The sequence below is a fragment of the Pleurodeles waltl genome, chromosome 12 (assembly GCF_031143425.1).
Source record: "Pleurodeles waltl isolate 20211129_DDA chromosome 12, aPleWal1.hap1.20221129, whole genome shotgun sequence".
Lineage (NCBI taxonomy): Eukaryota > Metazoa > Chordata > Amphibia > Caudata > Salamandridae > Pleurodeles > Pleurodeles waltl.
The window spans coordinates 634,573,259-634,600,229 of NC_090451.1; the positions used below are offsets into that span (position 1 = coordinate 634,573,259).

At 45.3% G+C, this 26,971-nt stretch overlaps 2 protein-coding genes across 4 annotated transcripts in view; one reads left to right on the top strand and one right to left on the bottom strand.

The window, feature by feature from the left end:
- The window catches only part of S100A1 (S100 calcium binding protein A1), a 714,879-nt gene that overhangs the window by 241,066 nt on the left and 446,842 nt on the right, over positions 1-26,971 (top strand). The window lies entirely within an intron of this gene.
- Positions 1-26,971, bottom strand: part of LOC138268445 (protein S100-A16-like) — a 246,522-nt gene that overhangs the window by 55,054 nt on the left and 164,497 nt on the right. Inside the window, exon 1 of one of the 3 annotated variants that reach the window (XM_069218086.1) lies at positions 17,783-17,847. The exons of the other annotated variants lie outside the window; for them this stretch is intronic. The gene's annotated coding sequence lies outside the window, so the exon portion shown is untranslated. Of the gene's footprint in view, positions 1-17,782; positions 17,848-26,971 lie in introns of those variants that run through there. 3 annotated transcript variants of the gene reach the window in all.

Sequence of the window (26,971 nt, forward strand, 5' to 3'; positions counted from 1 at the left end):
GCGTTCGATGTCTGCCTCTGGTGTTCTCTGTCTTCTTGGCCTGGTTTTGTTGCAAAGGATTGTGGGGTATGTCTGGGGGTGTTTTATAGGGTTATGGATGTGTGTCAGGTGTGTGGGTTACACGCTTATCCAATGTGTGCAGTTCTTGCTGTTAAGTCCACTTGCCGCTCGTGGCGGTCCGAGCCGCCAATGGTCGATCGGCCTCCACTGTCTGCCAAGGTGATTTGTTCATCATTATTTGGAGGGCGGGATGTGGGTGTGCTTGGCGGGTCACAATACCGGTGGCGGTATTGTCACGGCCGCCGGGCTGGAGACCCAGGTCTCCAGCCCAGCAGGCGGAACGGGGAAGCAGCGGATGACCATGGCGGTAACCGCCATGGTCATAATACTAAAAAAAAGACCGCCAGCCTGTTGGCGGTCTTACCGCCGCTTTAACACTCGTCCGCCAGGGTTGTAATGACCCCCTATGTCTCTTGCGACTGGCGTTGGTTTCCAAGCATGCACATTTAAAAATGTTGAATTTCAGTCAGAAAACTGCATCGATGTGAGGTAGTAAATATGTGACTGTAGATTTTAAAATATTTTTGAGAACACAGTGATTACATTTGATTATGTGTGGCTAATTGTTTGGCATAGCCTTCAACCCCAATGGCTGGCACAATTAAATCCCAACAGGAACTCAGCCTGTAAAGGTGACTGTGAGGGGAGAGAAAAGTGAATGTTTTCAAAGGACGGCTGTTTGACCCAATGAGTGGGAAGATATGGGAATTTTGGAAAGTGAGGAAATCTGGGCTCATATGTCACTAGTGGAAGAGGTATTTCCACGTGATAATTACGTTTTTTGTGAAAGAGTACATGTGAGTGATGGTGAGTGGTGGAGATTATGATTACCACATGGAGACTCCATCTATTATACAGTGGGCCTCAGTGTGCTCACATGAGTACTGACCACCAATTTACACCACATACCGCCCTGCAACAGCATGTATTAGCACTCAACTTTGAACATATAACTAACACAGCCTGGATAGGCTATTTGCTTGTTACTAAGGCATCCACCTGCTCTTGGTTCGCATCATCTACGTGTGAGGGAACAGACAAGTAGTTTGGTACAACCTTACACATCTCATCCATGAATACTCACAACTCATTAAAAAAACAATACTCTCATAGTGCTGATGGTGGACAGGCATATGCATGTAATAGTAAAAGGGAGACAAGTGGTTATGTGGGTATAAATTGCAGCCTGGGAGAGGTGTAGAAGTGATGGTGAGCATAGTAGGTGTATGTAGTAGAATACATTGGTTAGCTGTGTGAACATGTGAGTGGGGAAGAAGTTGTGCTTATACTACACTCATGAGTGAATGTGTATATGTTGTGCTAATAGCTAAACTAGGGGTATATGCAATGATTCTAAAATTGTCCAACATCTAACAAACAGCAAATTTCAGAGCATTTCACTATTATGCACCTGGAAGAAAGATAGTGTTGCTGCACATGGGCTCTCGCCTAACAAAATGGTCATTTATACACAATGAAGCTTCAGGTTCTCATTAGAAAATGCAAAAATTCTAAAACCAAAAGCAAGTATATTGATCAAAATACTGAGGAATGTGGTTAAAGGACCATTTAGATTCGTTTAGGATTCAAATTTACCAAGAACACACACTACTCTACTGAAGAGATTAAAACTCATTATCACATTTTGAAATAGTATATATATATATGATCTGAGAGATTTCTGTCTAAAGTTTATCTTTTGGATCATATCCATATTTTGCTGATTTGTAGCACCGTACAATACATATTGGTATTTCATAAATCATGAATTATAGTATTTAAATGATACCTAACAGGACATTGTTGCATGTGCTATACTCTTGTGTTCAGAGACAGCTTCGATTTATAGGGGCAGTGTGAGTGAAGGCATTCTGCCTGAGAACATGCACAGCCACCTGAAACAAGTGCGTTTAACTAACAAGGGTGCCTATGATGCTCGGCCACTTCTTGTTTGGCAACTATGTTTGCAACAAAAAAAAAAAAACACGCTTGTCTAGGTCAAACCTACTGGCTTTGACAATACTTACTTTACACTGCCTATGTATGACCGATTAACAATTGTTTAGATGTGGGGGTGGGAGAGTTCATCCTGACTTTTTCCTGTTATGTTTTTCCATTTACCGACTTTATGAAGCACACAGTAAAACAAGCATTGGCATTGCCAATAGGCATGGCTTATGAATGAAAGTGCCTTTTGTGTTGGTAACGAATAACAGAAGCCCTGAAATCTGAATCATGAGGATTCTCAGATTTAGACCAAGACGCTGAATTGAAAATGAATGAAAATGCCTACAAAGATCCAGTCAGAGAGAGTAAGCCCCGCCTGTCTGTCCCGGATTTCCGAATCTCTGTGGCACTAGGCAGTAAGTGCGGTGTAGCAAGGAGCTCCTGAGAGAACACTGAGTCCCCCGAAAACAACTTTTGGTAGACACTAAAATAGGGAAGTTGATCCAACAAATGAAAAGCCTTAATTCCTCATTGCAAAATGGTGCCTGATTCTGTTTTTAGAGGCACGTCCATTTCAAGGTCTTGTGTGTTTTTTCCAAGACAAATGTCCAATCATACAGCTGCTTATTCAGTAGATGACATATGCTCAACGTATGTTGAGAGGGACTTATTCAGTAGATGAGAGGTTCCCAACCTATGTCATGCCATATTTTCAAGATGTGCACAAAAAGGATACCTACATACTGTGAACTGAAACTCATTTACACACTTATTGCTTATGTTGGAATTCTGGCATTGACCAACCTTCTTGAGAGATACGCTGGCCTTGTGCTCACAAAACACTGAAAGAATAATCCTAATGTTGCAATCCAGCTGTTGCCCGACTGCTCACGACACCCTCTTTAAATATGGCATTTACGCTAGACTGATAAGTGTGATTGACACAAATTGGAAAACATTAGAGAAGTCATCTATATAAATGAAGGTCAATATGTTTCAAACCTACCAGTTGACCTCAGTCTGAAGCACCTCCGTACCCTTAATATTCTAATCAAAGGGTGGTTAGTGTGGAAGGAATGTTGGGTACTGCCCTAAAATGGATCATATATCCCCAATATACCATGGCTGCAATGCAGCGTAAGCAGTTGTGAGTGATATTTTCCATGTCCCTCCCTGCACCTCATCTGTCACCAATACCCCACATCTTCTACAAATACTGCACCTTTCCCTTCCTAGCACTGTAACCAGCTGTCTTAGCTTTTTTTCTGTGCCAGCTAAACCCTGTCTCTCCTTAACTATCCACCGCCACTCTACATGCTCTGCATAGCCTGTCTCCGCTCCACTGTGTTGTGTTGGTGGTCATGAGACATTTTTCAGTCTTGCCTACCAGACAGCTCAGTCTGTTTATGAAAATACCTGAGGTCAGTTTACCTTGGGCTTAGATTGTTCCCATTGCTTTCTATAGGTGGCTTTATTGTCACTCGCATTTCATTGCTTCTTATTTGTTAGCTTATTGAGGCTCTTCCTTTTCTTGCATTTGTCTCATTAATGGAGCATAGCTCCTTACTTGTATCCCTCCACTGTTTTCTTTTCAGGTACTACTTTCCATTTTAGGTTAAGCACTCCATGACAGTTCAGATTTTTTACAGCTGTCTCCCTTGTGAACTTCACTTTAAGCACTCCATGACAGTTCAGATTTTTTACAGCTGTCTCCCTTATGAACTTCACTTCCATAGCCCTGCTACATATATATACATATATATATACATATATATATATATATATATATATATATATATATATATATATATCTCCCTTGTCCTTCTCCTCCCCAGCTCCACGTTGCTCGCTCACCAGATTGCTTCCCTTCCCCCACACACTGTGTGGTTTACAACCCCCAGCCAATGTTGCTTCCCCACCCCTGGAGCTGAATATTTTTTAGGCAGACCTTTAGCGACCTCCTGCGAATGCAGATATTGCAGTGTGTCCTATTACTACATAAGTCTTAGCATAATTAAAACCAAGTCACAAGAAATCTGTGCTCTATATGCATCCACATTTGCAACCTTGCCTTTAGGGTGTCAGGCCTTAGATGTCCACACAGACCAACATACTGAGACGAGCTTCAAAGCTAAAAATTTTAATGCAGGATGCTAAATCTTATAGCTGAAACAGTCTGAGTATAATGGTTTTTGCTATTTGATGGTTTTCTCAGTGCTTATGCTGCCAAAGGAGGTAAGTTAGTGTTATATTAAAAAAACAAAATCTGTATTTGCAAACCTCGTAGGTCACAAAGCAGTGGTGATCTGGTTGACTGTGGAAAAAGAGACTCTGGTGTTCAAGAGGAATTTTCTTGTCTGGAAAACCACCACAACAGGCGAAAACCAATGGTGGTGACGATTGCCAGTATTTGTAAAAACCTTGCAAAGTGAGAATTATCAAGAATGAAAAATATATTTTATATCTGGGTCAATTTCCTGGACTCTTCTTTGGAGAATGTATAGATAGTACTCTTCAATATGTAATCTGTCTTTCAAAAGAGAAGCCTGACAGGAACTCTCCAGATTTCTCTTTGAGGTCCTCCACCACTGCTTATCCATCCAAAAGAGAGCTTACACAAACATGTTTTTTTTAAGGATTCCATGGCATCCATTCATTCGGGAAAGAACCTATGCCACTGAGGGAAAGTTCTGAAATCATGCTTAAGACTGATGAATTTCCTGTTACTTCAGCAGTTAAGCTAGTAAGATGATTAGAAATTGACTTGAAGAAGCTGAGATCAACCTAGATAGAAATGTTTCTTCTAAGAAATGTCCTGCCTGGAAGTTTCCTCAGCCCCAGAAGTATATCAATGTCATTTTGTTCTTCTGATGATTGCAAGGGTTAAGAACTGATCTGGGTTGTTCTTCTCGTATAGGAATCCTGTCCTATTACTAGTCATTTCTGGATATCTGTTCATAACTAAATGGTCGGGTGATCTTCGAAAAGCCTAAGCAGTATTGATGGATTAGTCTAGTATTGGAGGTAGGTTTTGAGGGGGTAGGTTCTTTTGTTATCTTTTCTAATATTGACCCTTATTTTACTCTTATAATTGAACTTCATTTTCCCTATTTAATTCATAACTCAGAGGAAATAAAAGTCTTGGTGTGGGTGGTTAAATCATCTTATATTGACCCGTTCCTGAGTTCACAAGGCTAAGTCCCAGAACCTTGAAACCTGGCATGTCAAATGTCTCTGGCGTGGTGCAAGCAAGGACAAATTGTGAGTGAAGGCATCCTAGCCAGCCCCTTACTTACGGAGGAGACAGTTTGCCAGCATAGAGCTAGCTTCTCTGGTATTGCACAACTGATGAGATTATGATCTGGAATTTGTAGAAAAATGGCTGAGTTTGCAAAATATATTCAGATCTGATATTTGAGTAATAAATCATGTGGAATTGGGGAGACTTTCTACAAATGTTATCACCTCAGTACTAGAGGCATTGCTGCTGTGCCTGTTATGTATTACCAATGTAGAGGCAAACTATGGTAGCAAAGCCTTTCTTACATTATACTTGCGACCACACACGATAAACGGAGGTGATCACTGCTGGTCGTAATCTTGCATATGGTGACCACTAACGTAATTTTGTCAAATGTAGTTACTATCAAATCACTAATAATACTAGTAGCTCTTGATGAGTTTCATTGACTTGAAGTAGCTCTTATTACAGAGAGGGTTGGAGACCCCTGGAATATAGTATGGAGGATAAGTGGCCTCAACTGAATTTAGAAAAGCTCCAACAGTCATAATGAAATTAAAATTTAGATTTTTAAAAATATATTTGTGAATTAATAAAAATATTTCATTTGTTTATTTGTTTAATGAATGCTAGTATCTTTATTTTCTGTGTTTTGCAGTTTAAATGATTGAAAATGCTTAGGCCAGGTTAATCAGATTCCAGTAATGACTCACTGTGCACCCCTGACACCGGTAATGTTTCAGTAAGGGTCCACAGGTTCCACTAATGATTATATGGGAACTCACAGGAGTCAAAAGGTTAAAAACCACTGTTCTAGACCGCAGGAGGACTGTATATCAATAATAATATCAATAATATTAGGTTATGTCCTCAGAGACATATCCTCAGGGAAAGCTGTGAGCATGTTTCCTCCCATACTTATCTTCTGAAAATGTGGTATTTTGACTCCTATTCTGGTGCAGCACATTGATTAGACTAGGCCAAATGGGTCTCTATGTATCTGCTACTTTTGCGAGTCAGCTGTCTGTGCACATATTCCCTGTGCAACTGGCCTGAGAACTGAAATGGGGATAGGATGTTCAGAATACACAATCTTCTGTCAAGTCAAGTATATCAACATTATGTAAAATGTAATGTGACAATTTGTAACATCTGATTGGAAAATGCTATCAGAGCCAAACTTTCAGCAGGAAATCTGGTATAAACAGGCCAATAGTGAAGATAGATTCCAGGTGCACTATAAACTGGCAGCAGTTATGAGATACAACATATATTCATCTTATTCCCAGTTACAGTGTATTCTAATGGCACACACATTTCAACCTGTAAACGCCCTACTTTCACACTTGATACATTCTCTGTTCTTCAGCTGAGACTTCAAAGTGTTCTATTACAGTGTTATGTGTCTAGTGCTGTCAATTCCACAGGTAATTATCACTAGACATCTAACATGCTTGACAGGCATAGAATTTATCATCCGATTGTTGCAATGAAGCCTTCTTTTCTAAATTGTTATGAAAGGTCCTCCACCCTCAGTCATGTGACCATTTTGTATATTCTGAAGGGCAATTAGCTTTTTCTTTTAGTTCCATTTTAGAGTAAAAAGCTGGCCTCTGTAAAGTGCCTTCAAAGTGATTTGGCAAGGCAGTCTTGTCTTTACATTGTTGTACACTGAGCTGTGTCGCCTAAAAAGAAAATTCTGCATTTGCTTCAATGAATCTTCTACTTATGTTGGGACCTTATAGTTCCAGTCCATAGTAGAAATTCAGTTGACCATTCTCTCTACCAAGGCCCTATTTTTATCTGTGGTTATGTCACCTCGATGAACTATCACAGGTAGCTTTAAGCATCACAATACGTGCATCACATTTTCGAAGCAAGGAAATCCTGCACCCCTGAAACAATTAGTACTTTTTCCAGCTGCAGGATTCACAACATTCCGGTTACACTCTGGGTTTTCAACTTTCACGTAAGTGAATCTTACCAGTAAGTAATAAAAGCATAGATGAGTAATGAACCTTCATCTGTGATTTGCCCTTATCTGAGAGAATCTGTAAATTCTAGCAGTATAGAGAAGTTACTGTGCCAAAAGAAATGGACTTCGCTCTGAAAACAAAATGAAGTCAATATAGGTTGGATGCCTGATGCCAGAACCTGTGACTGATAATTACTGATCTTTTGTTTTAACAAAGACTCATCAATAACAGTTGGGGATTCATTTATTTTTAGAAACAAAAATAATAGCTAGGAGTTTATTGAAATACCCGGTCAGGTGCAATGGTTGAGCCTGATCAACTTATTCCTAGATGTGCAAATTACTGCACATCTGACAATTTTACCGATTCACTTTTTACCATACAGTACCTTTTGAATATGGCATGAGCAAAAAAAATAGCGCAGAGCCAAATCAGTGAGGTAAAAGAGTATGCAAATTTCAGTCTATAAAAAGTTATAGTTGGCTGGCAATTTCTCATTGGAAAGTAGCTATGTGCAGTATTGTATTGACCACAGGGCAATAATATCAACTCGTAATTCTCCTGTAGACGCAAGAAGCGCCTGAATCAAGAGGCAAATAAATAACTGATTATGGAAGGTTTTGCCTCCTAGCTTTCATTTTAACCTGCTCAAGAAAATTGCAAGGTAAAAATGTCCCAGGATAAATTTAAGCCTTGCCGGTTTACCCAAGGAGTTTTAAGCTCTTCCCATCTGCCGCCCAAAATCCGTACCTTTCCTGGCTGGAATTGGGGTGGGGAAATACCACGCTGAATCTGTGTTTCTGCACTAGAATTGCGCACACTCCTCCTAGCGCCTTAATTTTTCCTTGGAGGTATTACCAGGAAAAATGAGCACTGAGGTAAAATAAATAATAATAATTGCATATTTACAAAATGTCCGCACTGCTTAAATACTGTGATCAGTCCCAACTACCATTTACAACCCATCCTGGTTCTGCTATGTCCTCACAATAAGGGCCTATAGTTTGGAAAATTAGGTCTAACCAAACCTAGTGGTTTGCGTAGACGTTGTACCACACAAAGTGGTTCTTCTGCTTGACGTAAAATAAGTTCAAAGACTAATATGTCAGAAATTGTATTTATCACACATAATTACCATTTATTCCCTTCTAAATGAAGAGCTTATTATTTCCTAGCTCAGTGGTGCGCAGTGTACTGGGCCATTATGATGAAATCTGAACATACCATGTGGATTTGATGTTACACACAGTTCAGCCTTTTTAGCAGATGCATTAATCCACAAGGCTACCCTGCTGGGCATAAAACACTTTGATTTTCCTACCCTGATTCCATTTCCGAAGCTACAAAAAATTGGCACAACAGTTAGATCAGGGCTCCACACTGAGGCCCTCATTACGACTTTGGCGGTCTTTTCGCCAGTGTCAGCGGTTGTGAAAACCGCCCAAAAGCAGCCACAAATCCGACACCGCCAGGCCGATCAAGGGCGGGAGAGAGGCGGTCCCACCATCAGCACCACCACACCAACAACATTCCTCCCTCCATATTATGACCCACAAATCAGCACAGTGGTCTTTCAACAGTGGTAAACCATTGGCGGTGTGAACTGCTGCACTCAAAATGTCACTTCTAAAAGAACCCAAAGCCACATTTGACAGTACGAACACCCCACACCTGAGACACATACACACATCAGACACACCCACACACACCACTGTAAAACACACCCCCACACATCCCATAGTCCTTTACAAAAGAAACGATTTACACAGAAGCCGAGAAACTGCATACCCAACTCTTAGCACACATACACCATTGGCACACTCACACGTCACACACAGCACAACTGCACACAAATATCACAACACACCACCACACCACACCAGATGAAGCACCCCATGAAGCACCAAGCTCACCAACCTTGCGCACAACACCGCCCACCACAATTCACTTCACTACCACCACGTCCCCTCAAAAGCACCCACGATTCACTGACAAAGAGTTGAGGGTCATGGTTGATGAAATCGTCAGGGTAGAGCCACAGTTGTTTGGAGCACAGATCAAACAAACATCCATAGCCATAAAGATGGAGTTATGGTGGAGGATCGTCAACAGGGTCAATTCAGTGGGCAACCATCCACACACAACGGAGGATATCAGGAAGAGGTGGAATGAGCTACGGGGGAAGGTGCATTTCATGGCATCACAACACCAGATTGCCATCAACAAGACTGGCGTTGGGCCTCCACCTCCTCCCCCAGAGTTCACATCATGGGAGCAGAAGGTCTTGGCCAGCTTGCATCCTGAGGGCCTGACTGGAATAACCAGAGGACTGTAGTCTGGTAAGTCACTAACACTACCCTGCCACCAAAGGCTTCTGTAGAGCATGTGTCCCCACCACCCTATCACTCCCCAATTCTATCAACCTCACACTTCCTCCCCCACTCAATCACCCAGTGCCCCTCTCCAGCATGCTGCACCACCCCACTACCACCATCCCCACACAGTCCTTCCCTAGGTCACAGATAGCACTCACAATGGCAAGCACTACAACTCCCACAATGCATCACTCCCTATACATGAAAAGCTGCTAGTACCACTTCTCAGTGGAACACCTGCGCCTAAAACCATCGCACTAGCTACGACAACTGAATGCTTCGACTGCGTACCACTATATGGCAATGACAGCTATGCTATCCACAATCCAAAACACACCATGGAACATAGAACATGGAACCAATTCCACAATCCATCACCCACAAACAATGTCTGCAATGCCGCATCTATCATTGTCATCACAGAAATCCACGTCAAGTCACTGTATGCACCAGAATTATGACAGGAACAAGTACATCTCCACCATGTAACTCTTCCCCTCTCCATCCATAGGTACCCCTGCCACTGCCACCCTGCAGAGGATGCCAGAGACAGACTGCCCTCCCCAGGATGAAGCTCCAGTGAGGTCTACAGCTCTGGATGTCTGGACATTGATGACTTACCTGGCCCATCTGGGACATTTGGTCAGTTCACCACCAGCCTCACCCTGCCCACATTTGAGACTCCCACCTCTGTTGCAACAACAACACAGCCAACCCCTCATCCCGAAACCTGTGTCCCAAGGAATGCTCAAAGGAATGTTCAATCAGCATTGTGCCCCAAGGTACAGGGACCGGAGTCTACCCCTCAAACCCAAGACAATGAAGGTCCTGGTGTAGCTAGGAGTGGGCACACTGTGCAAGGGGCACAGGCACAGGGGTCTAGGGCCAGTGGGAGGGCCCCTGTGGGACAGGAGATGGGGCACCCAAGGGAAAGGACAGGCCAGGAGGACATCTCCCAAGTCGTGTGAGCATAGCAGCAATCCCAGAACAAGATGGGCCAGATACTCTCCACCTTGCAGGAGAACCAGAGGCTGCAGAGGGAATACCACCAGGAGGCCATGCAGCAGTGGCAGAGTACAAAGTGCAGCAGCGGCACTCACAATGCCACGATGGTCTCCATTGCAGGGGTGCTCAAGGAACTGACATTCATCCTGCGTGCATCCTCCTCCCACCAGCAGGCTCCTTCCACTAGCCACATACCATCTATGCCATCCACTTCCGCCTCAGCTAGTGGAATGGAGGCCATGCAAGAGAACCACAGGTTACTAGCACCCCTCCATCTGTAGCTAAAGAACCCCCCACAAATGAGGTTGTCCATCCACACATCCTACAGGAGTGGATCCCAATGCCAAGGCCACTGCCAAGAAGTGAGACTCTCCTGAACATTCTTCCTGGTGTTCCACTGACACACCTTCTTCATTGTCCAATGTCATCTCTCTATTTTCTCATGGCCTTTGGATACTGGACCTGTACTACCTACAGCTGGGACAACTGCTCTGATGATTTCGACCACCATGACCCCAATGATCACCCGTTGCACCTGTAAATAACAATAAACATCGTTGAGCACAGATACTGCTTTTGTGTGTTTATTGTAATGTATGAATTAACGGTTGTACAGTATGTCAGATTACTCAAACCATTGACCAGCAAAAGTCAGTAAGATGGACAGAAGTGGGAGCCACATGCAGCAAGTGTGGTTGCAGAACAGACTCATCCTCAAATCCTGTGTCAAGGGATCCACCAGTCAAGGCAGGAACCAGAGTAGCACCACCAAAATTACCTGCAAATTCATCAAGACAGGGACAACCATCAAGATAGGAGTCAGTGTTGCCCAGCCAACACACATGCAGTACATTGTCGTCCCCCCTAGTGCGATTACCCAAGTGGCATGTGAACACAAGATACCATAGCAGACCCACATTTTCAAGACATCCATTCCCAATAATCCATCACCCACAGCTCACAGTACCCAACTAATGCCAAGTTTCACTGTCAATATGAGTTAGCTCCCATATCTGTCCATTGTGTACATTGAGGATTAGTTGCTATACTGCTAACAAAACTGTGCTCGCCAGTCTTTTTGCAGTTGACACTGTATTACTGGGACCATACAATATAACCAATCCCTTGCAGATATGATGGCAGCCAACAGCACAGTAAACATAGCACTGACATATGAACAGTAACACCTCCCTGATGGGCAATATGTTATTGCCACAAACCCAATTAGAGGGATAGCTGCACTTAACACCTCCACTTATGGCACACACGAGGAGGAGCTATGTCACAAGGCATACAGGAGTACTGGTCACATGCATGACATTTAACACATGCCTTTAGATCATTGGAAGTATTGTTGGATCAGCTCTGTCTTAGAGTCAGCTGCATCCTCATCAGCTGCCTCCTCATAGGTGTCTATGTCACCATCATCAGCCACAGGTCCAACTGCCACCTCCTCAACATCCAGTAATGGTATGTGACATCTCAGAGCCAGATTGTGTAATATGCAGCAGGCAACTACGATCTGGCAGATCTTCAGTGGTCTGTAGAGTAGGGCACCTCCTGAGATGTGCAGACACGAAATCTCGCATTTAGCAGCCCAAAGGTCCTCTCAGTGACACGCCTCGTCCTGCCTTGGGCCTCATTGAACTGGTTTTCCCCACCTATTGTTGGATACCTCACTGTTGTCAGCAGCCACGGAAGGTTAGAATAGCCATAGTCACCTTTGTGCACAAAGGTTGGACCTATCACAATACAGGTAGAGACACAGGGTAGAATGTGAAGAGAGGTGTCATTCGAGTTGCACACATACTTTTGGATACATACCAACGAGCCAGACCCTCTGTCTCTGTAGTTGTGCCATCATGTGTGTGACATTGCTGTTCCTCAGGGTCTAGGAGTCATGCACAGATCCAGGAAACATGGCCTCCACTTGGGAGATGTACTGGTCAGCGAGACACCACCTGGATATTGATGGAGTCGAAGCTTTTTCTGTTCCTTTCCCTTGTTCACTGAGCCTGGGAATGTGGGTGCCATCTATGGCCCCAATCACATGAGGGACATGTCCCTTAGCAAAGAAGTCCGATTTAACAGTGGCCAAATCCGCACGTTGGGGGAACCTGATGTAGCTGTCCAGGTGTTTGAGTAAAGCACACAGTACATCATTCAACACTATTCTGAACATAGGCTGTGACATCCCTGCTGCCAAGCCCACTGTCATCTGGAACAAGCCTGAGGCAAGGAAGTGTAGCACAGATAAGACCTGTACTGTGGGAGGGATGGCATAGGGACTACGGATGGTCTGACGGTTCAGAAGATAGGTCTAAATGATGTGTCTTTCTTCCAGGGTAGCAAGGTCGACTAGCAGCCGGTACACCGGTGCATGTCTCACTCTCCTCATTGCACGGTATCTAGATATGAGAGAGAGGAAAACCCACACACTGATGTCGACATTTCAAATGCCACCTAACACCATACATGTAGCTTGGTTACACACATTTGGTTAGGCTGTCTATGAGGCAGCAAGTGACTGCACATGTTGTGTCATAGTCATCTGTACACTAACTATGCTATCCATGAATGTCACATGTGTGAACCTTGCTTTGATGTATGTACAATGGTTAATCTATGCACATGTCACTGAAAATCATACATGACGCAGTTATCAGGCACCTAAAATACACTACCTGCAAGTCAAATGGCAGCCGCCTATCCTGGAAGCACAGGACAGAGGGAAGTGACCTAATTCTGACCAGCGTTAGTCGTCATGGCAGTAGGCGGACGCAACCACCGTGCAACTCCTCATTAGCTAACATTGTTGCCTGTGGGAGACTGGGGCAAATGATGATCATCGCCGGCAGTAACGGTCTTGTACGCTGGGGCCAAGACCGCCATTTTGTGTTGCATAGCTCACTTGACTCCTGACACTTGTGCAAGCAAGACCTCTACTGCGTGAGCTGTTGTGTTCGGTCTGTGGGAGCCATTATGCTACATCCTTCAGGAGGTAGGGCCCCTGCCTTCACCCAGGAGGAACTGGAGAAGCTTGTGGACGGGGTCCTACTCCTGCATGGACAGTTGTATGGGGCACCAGAGCAGCAGGTGAATCCAGTGATCCTGTCCTGTCTGGTAGTGATGTATGTGGGGTTGAAAAGCGTGGAGATGACTCACACAGAGTGGATGCATGCATATGGCAAAGGAGTAGCTGTGTTAGTGCTGTAAAGACATGTTTGTGTGGTCATGAGATGTGTCTGATGTGTGCAGTCCACTGCTTTTGGTGTGATGCCACTCTACATCCTTCTTCTGTCTGTGTCACCCATGCAGTTCAGCACACATCAGAAGAAGGGGATTTGGCTTGCCATTGCCAAGCAAGTTCGGACCCTGGGGGTCCATGTCCAGCAGAGCACCCACTGCAGAAAGCGGTGTGAGGACCTGAAACGCTGAGCCCAAAAGACCACAGAGGCCCAGCTGGGGATGTCCTCCCAAAGAGGGAGGGGTGCCTGTCGGACACTGACTCCCCTAATGGCCCGCATTTTGGCAGTCACCTACCCTCAGGTTGATGGGCGCTTCAGGGCAGCATAGCAGCCACAAAGGGGTAAGTACGCACTCACACCTCCCTAATGGTAGGGATGTATGGGTTTGGGTAGCCTACTAGTGGGTACATGTAGTGTAGATCATTGGTAGTTGCTCATCGGCTATGGGTATGAGCCACTCTGGCAGGATTTGTATTGGTTATGTCTGCCAGAACCATGCAGATGGCGACCCAAGAGGGTTGGAACTTTATTGTTGGATATTATCTCCTGACATTTGTCATCTTTTGGGAAGCCAGCACCTTCCACCGGCATCAGTGTACCTGAGGTGCCATGTATTGCCAACAGTAATGGTTTGCCATTATGACAGAGGTAATTGATGTGATCTCAATCAGCTACCTCACACTGTTGGTGTAGATGGCTGCAGGGGACAAAATGTTACTGGCCACATTGTTTATGGATTTGTTGGCATGCTACCTTGCCATGCAGGAATCGTTAGAGATAGGAGTACAGTGTAGGTCTGTGTAAACGACCATGGGTATGTGCCAAGTACTGTGCTAGTGTGCATTGTCAGACCCTTCATGTAGTCAAAGCTGCCAATGTTCCCACATTAGTTGGATTAGTGTGCATAGCTTCTGTTACCCTCTGATTAGGCAAAGTTGTGCATGTCAATGTAAAGGTATGCAATGACATGGTATACCAGCAGATTTTTTGGTTGTCAGTATGTGTGGATGATGTGTAGGTATTGACCTATTGCACCCTTTCTTTCTCTCCTCGCCAACCCTCCCTCCCTCTCCTGTCTTTGTATGGATCAGCATCTTCAGGCAAAGGAGAAGGGTCACTGGCTAGTGGTGAAGCAGCAGGCCACAGGACCCAGGAGGCTGAGACACGTGGAGCCGAGGGGACCAGTGGGACAGAGGGCGAGGGGAGTGCCACGGGGAGACCGGTTCTACAACATCCTCTTCGGATTCCTCCTCCGATTGATGCTCCCCGGTGATGGCGGACCCGTCTGGGACCATCCTTGTACGCCACCCCCCTTACCAGCACCGCCTTCCCTGTAGCTCCCCACCCAGTTGCCCATGCCTGCTCACCCAGGAGGATGGGCGTCTCCTTTACCGCAGGCACCTCTGCCTCTGCCCCAGTCAGCCCTGCTGCCCTCAATAAAGAGGCTATTGACCTCCTGAGGTCCATCTCCGTGGGACAGTCAACCATTGTGAATGCCATCCAGGATCTGGCATCACAGATGCAGTAGACAAATGCCTTCCTAGAAGGCATTCACAGTGCCCTGACTGGCCTGCAGAGATCCTTTCAGACTCTGGCCTCCTCATTGATGGCAGCCAGTGTCCCTTCGTCTTCCGTTCCCCCTCCAGCTACCTGTTCCAGATCCCAGATCTCCCCACGCCCATCCAAAGCACACAGACCAGCATTCCTCCACCTCAACAGACACGGTTCGCAAAGACCAAACACAGGCACCATAAGTCCCACCACCGCTATGCACATGCACACAGACAGCAGACACATGCAGACACAACAAGATCCACTCCCTACACAGACTCCCCCACCACCTCCTTCCTCACAGATACGACACCACTCACACCTGCTTTCACCACATCAACACTCCCAGATCCACCCACTAGTCCCCTCATGCCCACTGTCACCACAATAGCAGACTTGCATATATCTACCCCATTCACCACATGTGCACTCACCACAACTACCAACACCCTCACATGCAGCACATCCACCTTACCTGCAGGCACCACCCCAACAGACACTCACACATCCATGCTGTCATCTCTCTGCAGCTCCTTCCCCACTCCTCCCAAGACACCTAAACGCATGCACTCACCCACCCAACAGACACCCAGCACAAGCATGGCTTCAACCCATGCACCTGCACCCAAGGCACATATCAAAACACCTCTCAACCACTCCCGCTCTCTCCACTCCCACCTGTTTTTCCCTTGACCACCATTGTGTCCCTAAAAAATGATTCCTTTATGAGTTTCCCCTCTTCCCTCCCACTGACCATGTTCCTTTTTCCCCCAAGCACCCTCATGCCCTCCCCAAGCCCAATCCTTCTGCCTCCCAGTCCTCCCATGGCCCCCCTGGTACTGCCCATGCCCCTCCCCCACCAAAGACTACCATTCCTCTAAAGGCAAGGACCCTCCTCCAAAGGGCCATACGAAGGTGAAAGCCCCCCCCTCAAAATCAAAATCTAAGGACCCCCCTCCCAAAGCCAAACTGAAAAGACCCCCCTCTAAAACCCAAACCTAAGGACCCCCCTTCCAAACTTAAACCAAAGGACCTCCCTCCAAAACCCAAACCACCTCCCACCCCCCCAGTCACCCCTGAGGTGCCTGCATGCCCCATTGATGCCCTTGCCATGTGGAGGCCACTTTGCAGTCAGGAGTCAAGTTGCGGGCTAGAAACTCTGCCCAGTGTGTCTGGGGCAATGGGCACTTTTGGACTGCCCTGTGGGCCTATGTTGTATTAGGTTTATATATTTCATGAAGAAATGATTTTAATATATCTGCACCAGTCACCTGTTGGTGTCAAGGTTTATATACTTGTCCTGCCTTTCTTTCCAGATGTATGTGTTGTATATGTGCGATTTGGTGTGTGTCTTCAGTGTATGTGATGTGTTTGTGTAAATGCACGAGTTGTGGGGGTGAGTTGTGCTATGGACTTGTGATGTGTTGTGTGGCATTGTGTGGTTGTGGTGTGTGTGTTGTGATGCATCTGTGATGTACTTTGTGTGTTGGGTGGACATGGCGTGTGATGTGACATGTTTGGCAGTTTTATTGTTTGTATTGGTTGTGTGCTGTTGTTACGTGTTGCTGTCAGTATGTATTTTTCTGTGGAGGTGTGCGTTGTGCCTCTCTGCCAATGTGTTTGTGTGGTTACGATGCTGTTGTGGTTATGTGACTCTGGGGTGTTGTTTGTGGATGTGTCTGACAGTGGCGGTGGTGTGTGTGTGCAGTGTGGTGTGTGTATGGCATGTGTATGTTGGACATGGTGTGTGTTGGTACAGGTGCATGTTTGCGTGTGTGTGGGCGTGGCCAGCCGTGGTGGGGTTTTGTGTTGTGTGTGGGTGTGCACTAATGGCCTTCCCTCCAGTGTGTGCTAAGTGGGTGTACTTACGGTGTTGTCTTGGTCGCTGATTCTGGATTTGTATGGCTAGGAAGTCAAGAAGAGATGCGACAGAGAGGAGGCGACGAAGGTATCGCGAGCTGCCACAATGGGAGAGACAAGACCCCCACGAAGCGAGGCGGCAAGACCCGGGAGATGCGAAGGAGCCAGCTGCGTCCCAGGAGGGACGTGGCTCGGTCACGTACGTCATTGCTTACGCAGTCAAATACACCCGCAATTGAGGAGGGTAGGGAGTGCGGGAGGGAAGGTGTGGAGGGGAAAAAGCCTACCTGAGTAGACCACGGAGAGCTACTCCATTTTTCAAGTGCACATTAACTCACAAGCGGCCCACTATACGCAAGAGTTACCTGGAGGCGAAGATAGAACCGAATGGAAGAAGGGGCACAAAATGGTGACTTTACACAACTTGTGGTGGCACACAACGAGCCCCTCATCTCCACAAGCCCTCCCTCTTTTCATGCCTTATTAATAACTGATATAAAAATTGCACAGGACACTTACCTGAACCAGTTCTTTTCTTCTCTTTTCTGCTTCCAGAGCCTTCCCGCCGTTCTTTGCAGAGGAGACCTGAATAACCTGAAAAAGAGCCACATTAATTGGGGAATTACTAACAAAGGAAAAGGACTAGCCTGAAGAGAATTGTTGGCTGTAAATTGCCTCCCTGCTGTACTGAATCTTTAAATATAGCATAGCACTGTCTCCTATATAATATGACCCTATCAAAAGGGGAAACAAAGAAAACTTGTGCAAGCGTAAATTTACTTTACTGTACTGTACTTTATGACTAGGGCCCAATGTGTCTAATAGCGAGGACTCTACAGGAAAATTGGGTCAGCTGTCACCCTACACCACTGTGGGTGAATAAAGTCCACATTCACTCACTGCCGTGTACTGTGCTACAAAACGATATAAAGACAATAACAAATGTACCAATCACACCCCTTGATTGTGCCCGCTTTCCACCACTTGTACCTTTCTTCATCCTCCATTTCCTGCTGCCTCTCCTCGTGCCTATCATTATTCTGTAACTGCCATTCCCTGACATCTGTACCTTCCAGGCACTCGCCCCTCACCTGATTGTCTCGCCCAATGACTTGATAAAGCGTGGCCTCCTTCCGCAGGGCTCGTGCCTGCCTTGTCCTATAGGTCTGCAAGCTTTCATACTTACCTCAGTCTCCTATACTTCTGAAGCAGTTTATCTGCATAATGCATAGTACAGTAGCATAATTGTATTTATATAGCTCCCGAACTACTCTTGCAGCTTCGAGAGAGCCAGTCAATGTGATAGTTTAAGCAATAGAAATGGAGAGTGATCAATATAACTATATCAAGATCAATCTAAGGATATTCACAGATATGCGAATATCCATAATACACAAACAACAATAATTTCTCAGATATGCATGTGAGTAGTTCCATGTATGAATGGGTAAATACAGTAGTTAAATGCACAGTTGTTCCATCCAAAGTATATTGATGTATTTACACTGTTTATTTATTTCTATAGCTGGACACTCATAGCATACATTTATAGACAAAAGAAGACATATACGCAACCTCCAGATAAACCAAGGATTACATACACACACGTACGTAGGTGTTCTGCAGATGGTCATTGTTCACTTGAATTCAGCTCCAGGGATATATGAACATCCTTCTCTAAGGACCAAGTCTCACCACTCACAACCACAAAGTATTTTGTTAACTCTATTGGCCCCTGAGCGTTGAACTATAAAACTACAGAAATAATGGATAGCCCAGACTTCCTGGAAGAGGGTGAGTACCCATGAATGGTAAATATAATGCCCTAAGTGGGGAGGTATTGATGCAGGCAAGAGGGTTTTAGCACGTCAGTCCTTATTTAGTCGTTATATGTTAATAGATAAGGCGACAAGTTATAGGTCGATGAACCTTTTGACTATGTCAATGTAGTTCCCACCATAAGTTTGTAAACTCAAAGCAAAATACAATAACATAATCAATAATCATCAACAAGACTTTTAAGATTCATTCATTATCATGCACCATGACACATTTAGTGATGAATAACCACACCATTTAGTAAAAGTTAAAATGTTTGTTTCCTTAGATTAACAATGCTAAGATCACCTAAGTCAATCTCAAAATCAACTGATAGACATACACAAATAGCACAGGTTGACTAAATCTTCTTAAAAATCTCAATTTCATTAACGTGTTGACTGTCAAACAATTTAGAATCATGGTACAAATCAGCAAAAAGAATAACTGTGCAGTAGATATAGCATACATTTAGTTCAGCAAGTGCACAAATACAAATTATTTTCTTTGGTCAGTTAGCATCTTCTCTGATTCCCTATCTGTCCTTCAGATTAGAATAGCATGTTTGGGCTTCATGCAAAAACAGCTTAGTCAAAATGTAAATTTGGAAAACATCTAACTATGGCTCTAACAAATAGCGGTTGGTGCATAGAACAACAAATAATATTTATAACCAAGACAATTACATTATGTTATACCTCTTCTCAATATGGATTGGCAAGCTGCAATTCTCTTTATCAGTTGGGCATCCGTCTGGTCTTCTTCATCAAAGGGCAATGAAAGGGGATGGTTCAGACACAGGGGTCTCTACGCAATCTGAACCATTAAAAGCAATCTCTCAGGGCAGCATCAAATTATTTAGCCATCAAGCTTCAAAGTTAAAGTTAAGAATAAGTCATCAGGAACTGCTCAGCTCCCAAACAAAATAGAATGAGAATGGCAATGCGAATGACCCAAGAAGTAGTGACGTTTTTCCTCTGTGTCGTCGGGTTAAGTCAAAATCACCTAAAGAACTTCCCACATTGTAACTGAAAATCATGCGTTTACAGTCAATCCAATTAGAATTTAGCTTTAAATCAAAATATATAACTAAACTGTCTTTCACAAGTCGACAATTGGCTCTTCTCCCATTCCCATCATCCGGCTCGTTAGGTAACTTTCTTTGCATCCACCCATACTGTAGTCAGTGCGTCCATTGTTAGTTCCTGGGAACATCTCTGTTTCACGCATCAAGTCTACAAACTAACTATACTAATACAGAACACTCTAGCAAGCAGTTCTCATGAGAAAGTTAAAGGCTACTGCTACATGTTCAACTTCAGCGTGAACAATACATCTTTATTTTTTAAACAATGAATTCACGTTTTTATTCAGACATTGCAGTTTAAGATAAGGCTGTGAAATACGGAGGCCCAAACCTCACTAATTTAAGGCCTACAATTAATAAGCAAATGCGCAACAACAAATCATTAACCCCTTCGCTGCCAGGCCTTTTCCCCCTCCTGTGCCAGGCCTTTTTTTGCCTATTTGGGGCAGTTCGCGCTTAGGCCCTCATAACTTTTTGTCCACATAAGCTAACCAAGCCACATTTGCGTCCTTTTTTTCCAACATCCTAGGGATTCTAGAGGTACCCAGACTTTGTGGGTTCCCCTGAAGGAGGCCAAGAAATTGGCCAAAATACATTGAAAATTTCGTTTTTTTCAAAAAAATTGGAAAAAGTGGCTGCAGAAGAAGGCTTGTGGTTTTTCCCCTGAAAATGGCATCAACAAAGGGTTTGCGGTGCTAAACTCAGCAGCTTCCCAGCTTTCAGGAACAGGCAGACTTGAATCAGAAAACCCAAATTTTCAACACAATTTTGGCATTTTACTGGGACATACCCCATTTTTGCAATTTTTGGTGCTTTCAGCCTCCTTCCAGTCAGTGACAGAAATGGGCATGAAACCAATGCTGGATCCCAGAAACCTAAACATTTCTGAAAAGTAGAAAAAAATTCTGAATTCAGCAAGGGGTCATTTGTGTAGATCCTACAAGGGTTTCCTACAGAAAATAACAACTGAAAAAGAAAAATATTGAAATTGAGGTGAAAAAAACATAAATGTTTCTCTACGTTTTACTCTGTAACTTTTCCCTGCAATGTCAGATTATCGAAAGCAATATACCGTTACGTCTGCTGGACTCCTCTGGTTGCGGGGATATATAGGGCTTGTAGGTTCATCAAGAACCCAAGGAACCCAGAGCCAATAAATGAGCTGCACCCTGCAGTGCGTTTTCATTCTATACCGGGTACACTGCAATTCATTTGCTGAAATATAAAGAGTAAAAAATTGCTATCAAGAAAACCTTTGTATTTCCAAAAAGGGCACAAGATAAGGTGTTGAGGAGCAGTGGTTATTTGCACATCTCTGAATTCCGGGGTGACCATACTAGCATGTGAATTACAGGGCATTTCTCAAATAGATGTCTTTTTTACACACTCTCCTATATTTGGAAGGAAAAAATGTAGAGAAAGATAAGGGGCAATAACACTTGTTTTGCTAATCTATGTTCCCCCAAGTCTCCCGATAAAAATGATACCTCACTTGTGTGGGTAGGCCTAGCGCCCGCGACAAGAAACGCCCCAAAGTGCATTTCTGAAAACTAGAGACCTAGGGGAATCCAAGGAGGGGTGACTTGCGGGGCTCGGACCAGGTTCTGTTACCCAGAATCCTTTGCAAACCTCAAAATTTGGCTAAAAAAACACATGTTCCTCACATTTCTGTGGCAGAAAGCTCTGGAATCTGAGAGGAGCCACAAATTTCCTTCCACCCAGCGTTCCCCCAAGTCTCCTGATAAAAATGATACCTCACTTGTGTGGGTAGGCCTAGCGCCCGCGACAGGAAACGCCCCAAAGCGCAACGTGGACACATCCAAATGTTTGGAAGAAAACAGAGGTGTTTTTTGCGAAGTGCCTACCTGTAGATTTTGGCCTCTAGCTCAGCCGGCACATAGGGAAACCTACCAAACCTGTGCATTTCTGAAAACTAGAGACCTAGGGGAATCCAAGGAGGGGTGACTTGCGGAGCTCGGACCAGGTTCTGTTACCCAGAATCCTTTGCATACCTCAAAATTTGGCTAAAAAAACACATGTTCCTCACATTTCTGTGGCAGAAAGTTCTGGAATCTTAGAGGAGCCACAAATTTCCTTCCACCCAGCGTTCCCCCAAGTCTCCCGATAAAAATGATACCTCACTTGTGTGGGTAGGCCTAGCGCCCGCGACAGGAAACGCCCCAAAGCGCAACGTGGACACATCCAAATTTTTGGAAGAAAACAGAGGTTTTTTTTGCGAAGTGCCTACCTGTAGATTTTGGCCTCTAGCTCAGCCGGCACCTAGGGAAACCTATCAAACCTGTGCATTTCTGAAAATTAGAGGCCTAGGGGAATCCAAGGAGGGGTGACTTGCGGGGCTCGGACCAGGTTCTGTTACCCAGAATCCTTTGCAAACCTCAAAATTTGGCTAAAAAAACACATGTTCCTCACATTTCTGTGGCAGAAAGTTCTGGAATCTGAGAGGAGCCACAAATTTCCTTCCACCCAGCGTTCCCCCAAGTCTCCCGATAAAAATGATACCTCACTTGTGTGGGTAGGCCTAGCGCCCGCGACAGGAAACGCCCCAAAGCGTAACGTGGACACATCCAAATTTTTGGAAGAAAACAGAGGTGTTTTTTGCGAAGTGCCTACCTGTAGATTTTGGCCTCTTGCTCAGCCGGCACCTAGGGAAACCTACCAAACCTGTGCATTTCTGAAAACTAGAGACCTAGGGGAATCCAAGATGGGGTGACTTGTGGGGCTCGGACCAGGTTCTGTTACCCAGAATCCTTTGCAAACCTCAAAATTTGGCTAAAAAAACACATGTTCCTCACATTTCTGTGGCAGAAAGTTCTGGAATCTGAGAGGAGCCACAAATTTCCTTCCACCCAGCGTTCCCCCAAGTCTCCCGATAAAAATGATACCTCACTTGTGTGGGTAGGCCTAGCGCCCGCGACAGGAAACGCCCCAAAGCGTAACGTGGACACATCCAAATTTTTGGAAGAAAACAGAGGTGTTTTTTGCGAAGTGCCTACATGTAGATTTTGGCCTCTAGCTCAGCCGGCACCTAGGGAAACCTACCAAACCTGTGCATTTCTGAAAACTAGAGACCTAGGGGAATCCAAGATGGAGTGACTTGCGGGGCTCGGACCAGGTTCTGTTACCCAGAATCCTTTGCAAACCTCAAAATTTGGCTAAAAAAAACACATGTTCCTCACATTTCTGTGGCAGAAAGTTCTGGAATCTGAGAGGAGCCACAAGTTTCCTTCCACCCAGCGTTCCCCCAAGTCTCCCGATAAAAATGATACCTCACTTGTGTGGGTAGGCCTAGCGCCCGCGACAGGAAACGCCCCAAAGCGCAACGTGGACACATCCAAATTTTTGGAAGAAAACAGAGGTGTTTTTTGCGAAGTGCCTACCTGTAGATTTTGGCCTCTAGCTCAGCCGGCACCTAGGGAAACCTACCAAACCTGTGCATTTCTGAAAACTAGAGACCTAGGGGAATCCAAGATGGGGTGACTTGTGGGGCTCGGACCAGGTTCTGTTACCCAGAATCCCTTGCAAACCTCAAAATTTGGCTAAAAAAACACATGTTTCTCACATTTCTGTGGCAGAAAGTTCTGGAATCTGAGAGGAGCCACAAATTTCCTTCCACCCAGCGTTCCCCCAAGTCTCCCGATAAAAATGATACCTCACTTGTGTGGGTAGGCCTAGCGCCCGCGACAGGAAACGCCCCAAAGCGCAACGTGGACACATCCAAATTTTTGGAAGAAAACAGAGGTGTTTTTTGCGAAGTGCCTACCTGTATATTTTGGCCTCTAGCTCAGCCGGCACCTAGGGAAACCTACCAAACCTGTGCATTTCTGAAAACTAGAGACCTAGGGGAATCCAAGATGGGGTGACTTGTGGGGCTCGGACCAGGTTCTGTTACCCAGAATCCTTTGCAAACCTCAAAATTTGGCTAAAAAAACACATGTTCCTCACATTTCTGTGGCAGAAAGTTCTGGAATCTGAGAGGAGCCACAAATTTCCTTCCACCCAGCGTTCCCCCAAGTCTCCCGATAAAAATGATACCTCACTTGTGTGGGTAGGCCTAGCGCCCGCGACAGGAAACGCCCCAAAGCGTAACGTGGACACATCCAAATTTTTGGAAGAAAACAGAGGTGTTTTTTGCGAAGTGCCTACCTGTAGATTTTGGCCTCTAGCTCAGCCGGCACCTAGGGAAACCTACCAAACCTGTGCATTTCTGAAAACTAGAGACCTAGGGGAATCCAAGATGGAGTGACTTGCGGGGCTCGGACCAGGTTCTGTTACCCAGAATCCTTTGCAAACCTCAAAATTTGGCTAAAAAAACACATGTTCCTCACATTTCTGTGGCAGAAAGTTGTGGAATCTTAGAGGAGCCACAAATTTCCTTCCACCCAGCGTTCCCCCAAGTCTCCCGATAAAAATGATACCTCACTTGTGTGGGTAGGCCTAGCGCCCGCGACAGGAAACGCCCCAAAGCGTAACGTGGACACATCCAAATTTTTGGAAGAAAACAGAGGTGTTTTTTGCGAAGTGCCTACCTGTAGATTTTGGCCTCTAGCTCAGCCGGCACCTAGGGAAACCTACCAAACCTGTGCATTTCTGAAAACTAGAGACCTAGGGGAATCCAAGATGGGGTGACTTGCGGGGCTCGGACCAGGTTCTGTTACCCAGAATCCTTTGCAAACCTCAAAATTTGGCTAAAAAAACACATGTTCCTCACATTTCTGTGGCAGAAAGTTCTGGAATCTGAGAGGAGCCACAAATTTCCTTCCACCCAGCGTTCCCCCAAGTCTCCCGATAAAAATGATACCTCACTTGTGTGGGTAGGCCTAGCGCCCGCGACAGGAAACGCCCCAAACCGTAACGTGGACACATCCAAATTTTTGGAAGAAAACAGAGGTGTTTTTTGCGAAGTGCCTACCTGTAGATTTTGGCCTCTAGCTCAGCCGGCACCTAGGGAAACCTACCAAACCTGTGCATTTCTGAAAACTAGAGACCTAGGGGAATCCAAGATGGGGTGACTTGCGGGGCTCGGACCAGGTTCTGTTACCCAGAATCCTTTGCAAACCTCAAAATTTGGCTAAAAAAACACATGTTCCTCACATTTCTGTGGCAGAAAGTTCTGGAATCTGAGAGGAGCCACAAATTTCCTTCCACCCAGCGTTCCCCCAAGTCTCCCGATAAAAATGATACTTCACTTGTGTGGGTAGGCCTAGCGCCCGCGAAAGGAAACGCCCCAAAGCGCAACGTGGACACATCCAAATTTTTGGAAGAAAACAGAGGTGTTTTTTGCGAAGTGCCTACCTGTAGATTTTGGCCACTAGCTCAGCTGGCACCTAGGGAAAGCTACCAAACCTGTGCATTTCTGAAAACTAGAGACCTAGGGGAATCCAAGGAGGGGTGACTTGCGGGGTTCGGACCAGGTTTTGTTACCCAGAATCCTTTGCAAACCTCAAAATTTGGCTAAAAAAACACATGTTCCTCACATTTCTGTGGCAGAAAGTTCTGGAATCAGAGAGGAGCCACAAATTTCCTTCCACCCAGCGTTCCCCCAAGTCTCCCGATAAAAATGATACCTCACTTGTGTGGGTAGGCCTAGCGCCCGCGACAGGAAACGCCCCAAAGCGCAATCTGGACACATCCAAATTTTTGGAAGAAAACAGAGGTGTTTTTTGCGAAGTGCCTACCTGTAGATTTTGGCCTCTAGCTCAGCCGGCACCTAGGGAAACCTACCAAACCTGTGCATTACTGAAAACTAGAGACCTAGGGGAATCCAAGGAGGGGTGACTTGCGGGGTTCGGACCAGGTTTTGTTACCCAGAATCCTTTGCAAACCTCAAAATTTGGCTAAAAAAACACATGTTCCTCACATTTCTGTGGCAGAAAGTTCTGGAATCAGAGAGGAGCCACAAATTTCCTTCCACCCAGCGTTCCCCCAAGTCTCCCGATAAAAATGATACCTCACTTGTGTGGGTAGGCCTAGCGCCCGCGACAGGAAACACCCCAAAGCGCAATGTGGACATATCCAAATTTTTGGAAGAAAACAGAGGTGTTTTTTTTGCGAAGTGCCTACCTGTAGATTTTGGCCTCTAGCTCAGCCGGCACCTAGGGAAACCTACCAAACCTGTGCATTTCTGAAAACTAGAGACCTAGGGGAATCCAAGATGGAGTGACTTGCGGGGCTCGGACCAGGTTCTGTTACCCAGAATCCTTTGCAAACCTCAAAATATGGCTAAAAAAACAGATGTTCCTCACATTTCTGTGGCAGAAAGTTCTGGAATCTGAGAGCAGCCACAAATTTCCTTCCACCCAGCGTTCCCCCAAGTCTCCCGATAAAAATGATACCTCACTTGTGTGGGTAGGCCTAGCGCCCGCGACAGGAAACGCCCCAAAGCGTAACGTGGACACATCCAAATTTTTGGAAGAAAACAGAGGTGTTTTTTGCGAAGTGCCTACCTGTAGATTTTGGCCTCTAGCTCAGCCGGCACCTAGGGAAACCTACCAAACCTGTGCATTTCTGAAAACTAGAGACCTAGGGGAATCCAAGATGGGGTGACTTGTGGGGCTCGGACCAGGTTCTGTTACCCAGAATCCTTTGCAAACCTCAAAATTTGGCTAAAAAAACACATGTTCCTCACATTTCTGTGGCAGAAAGTTCTGGAATCTGAGAGCAGCCACAAATTTCCTTCCACCCAGCGTTCCCCCAAGTCTCCCGATAAAAATGATACCTCACTTGTGTGGGTAGGCCTAGCGGCCGCGACAGGGAACGCCCCAAAGCGTAACGTGGACACATCC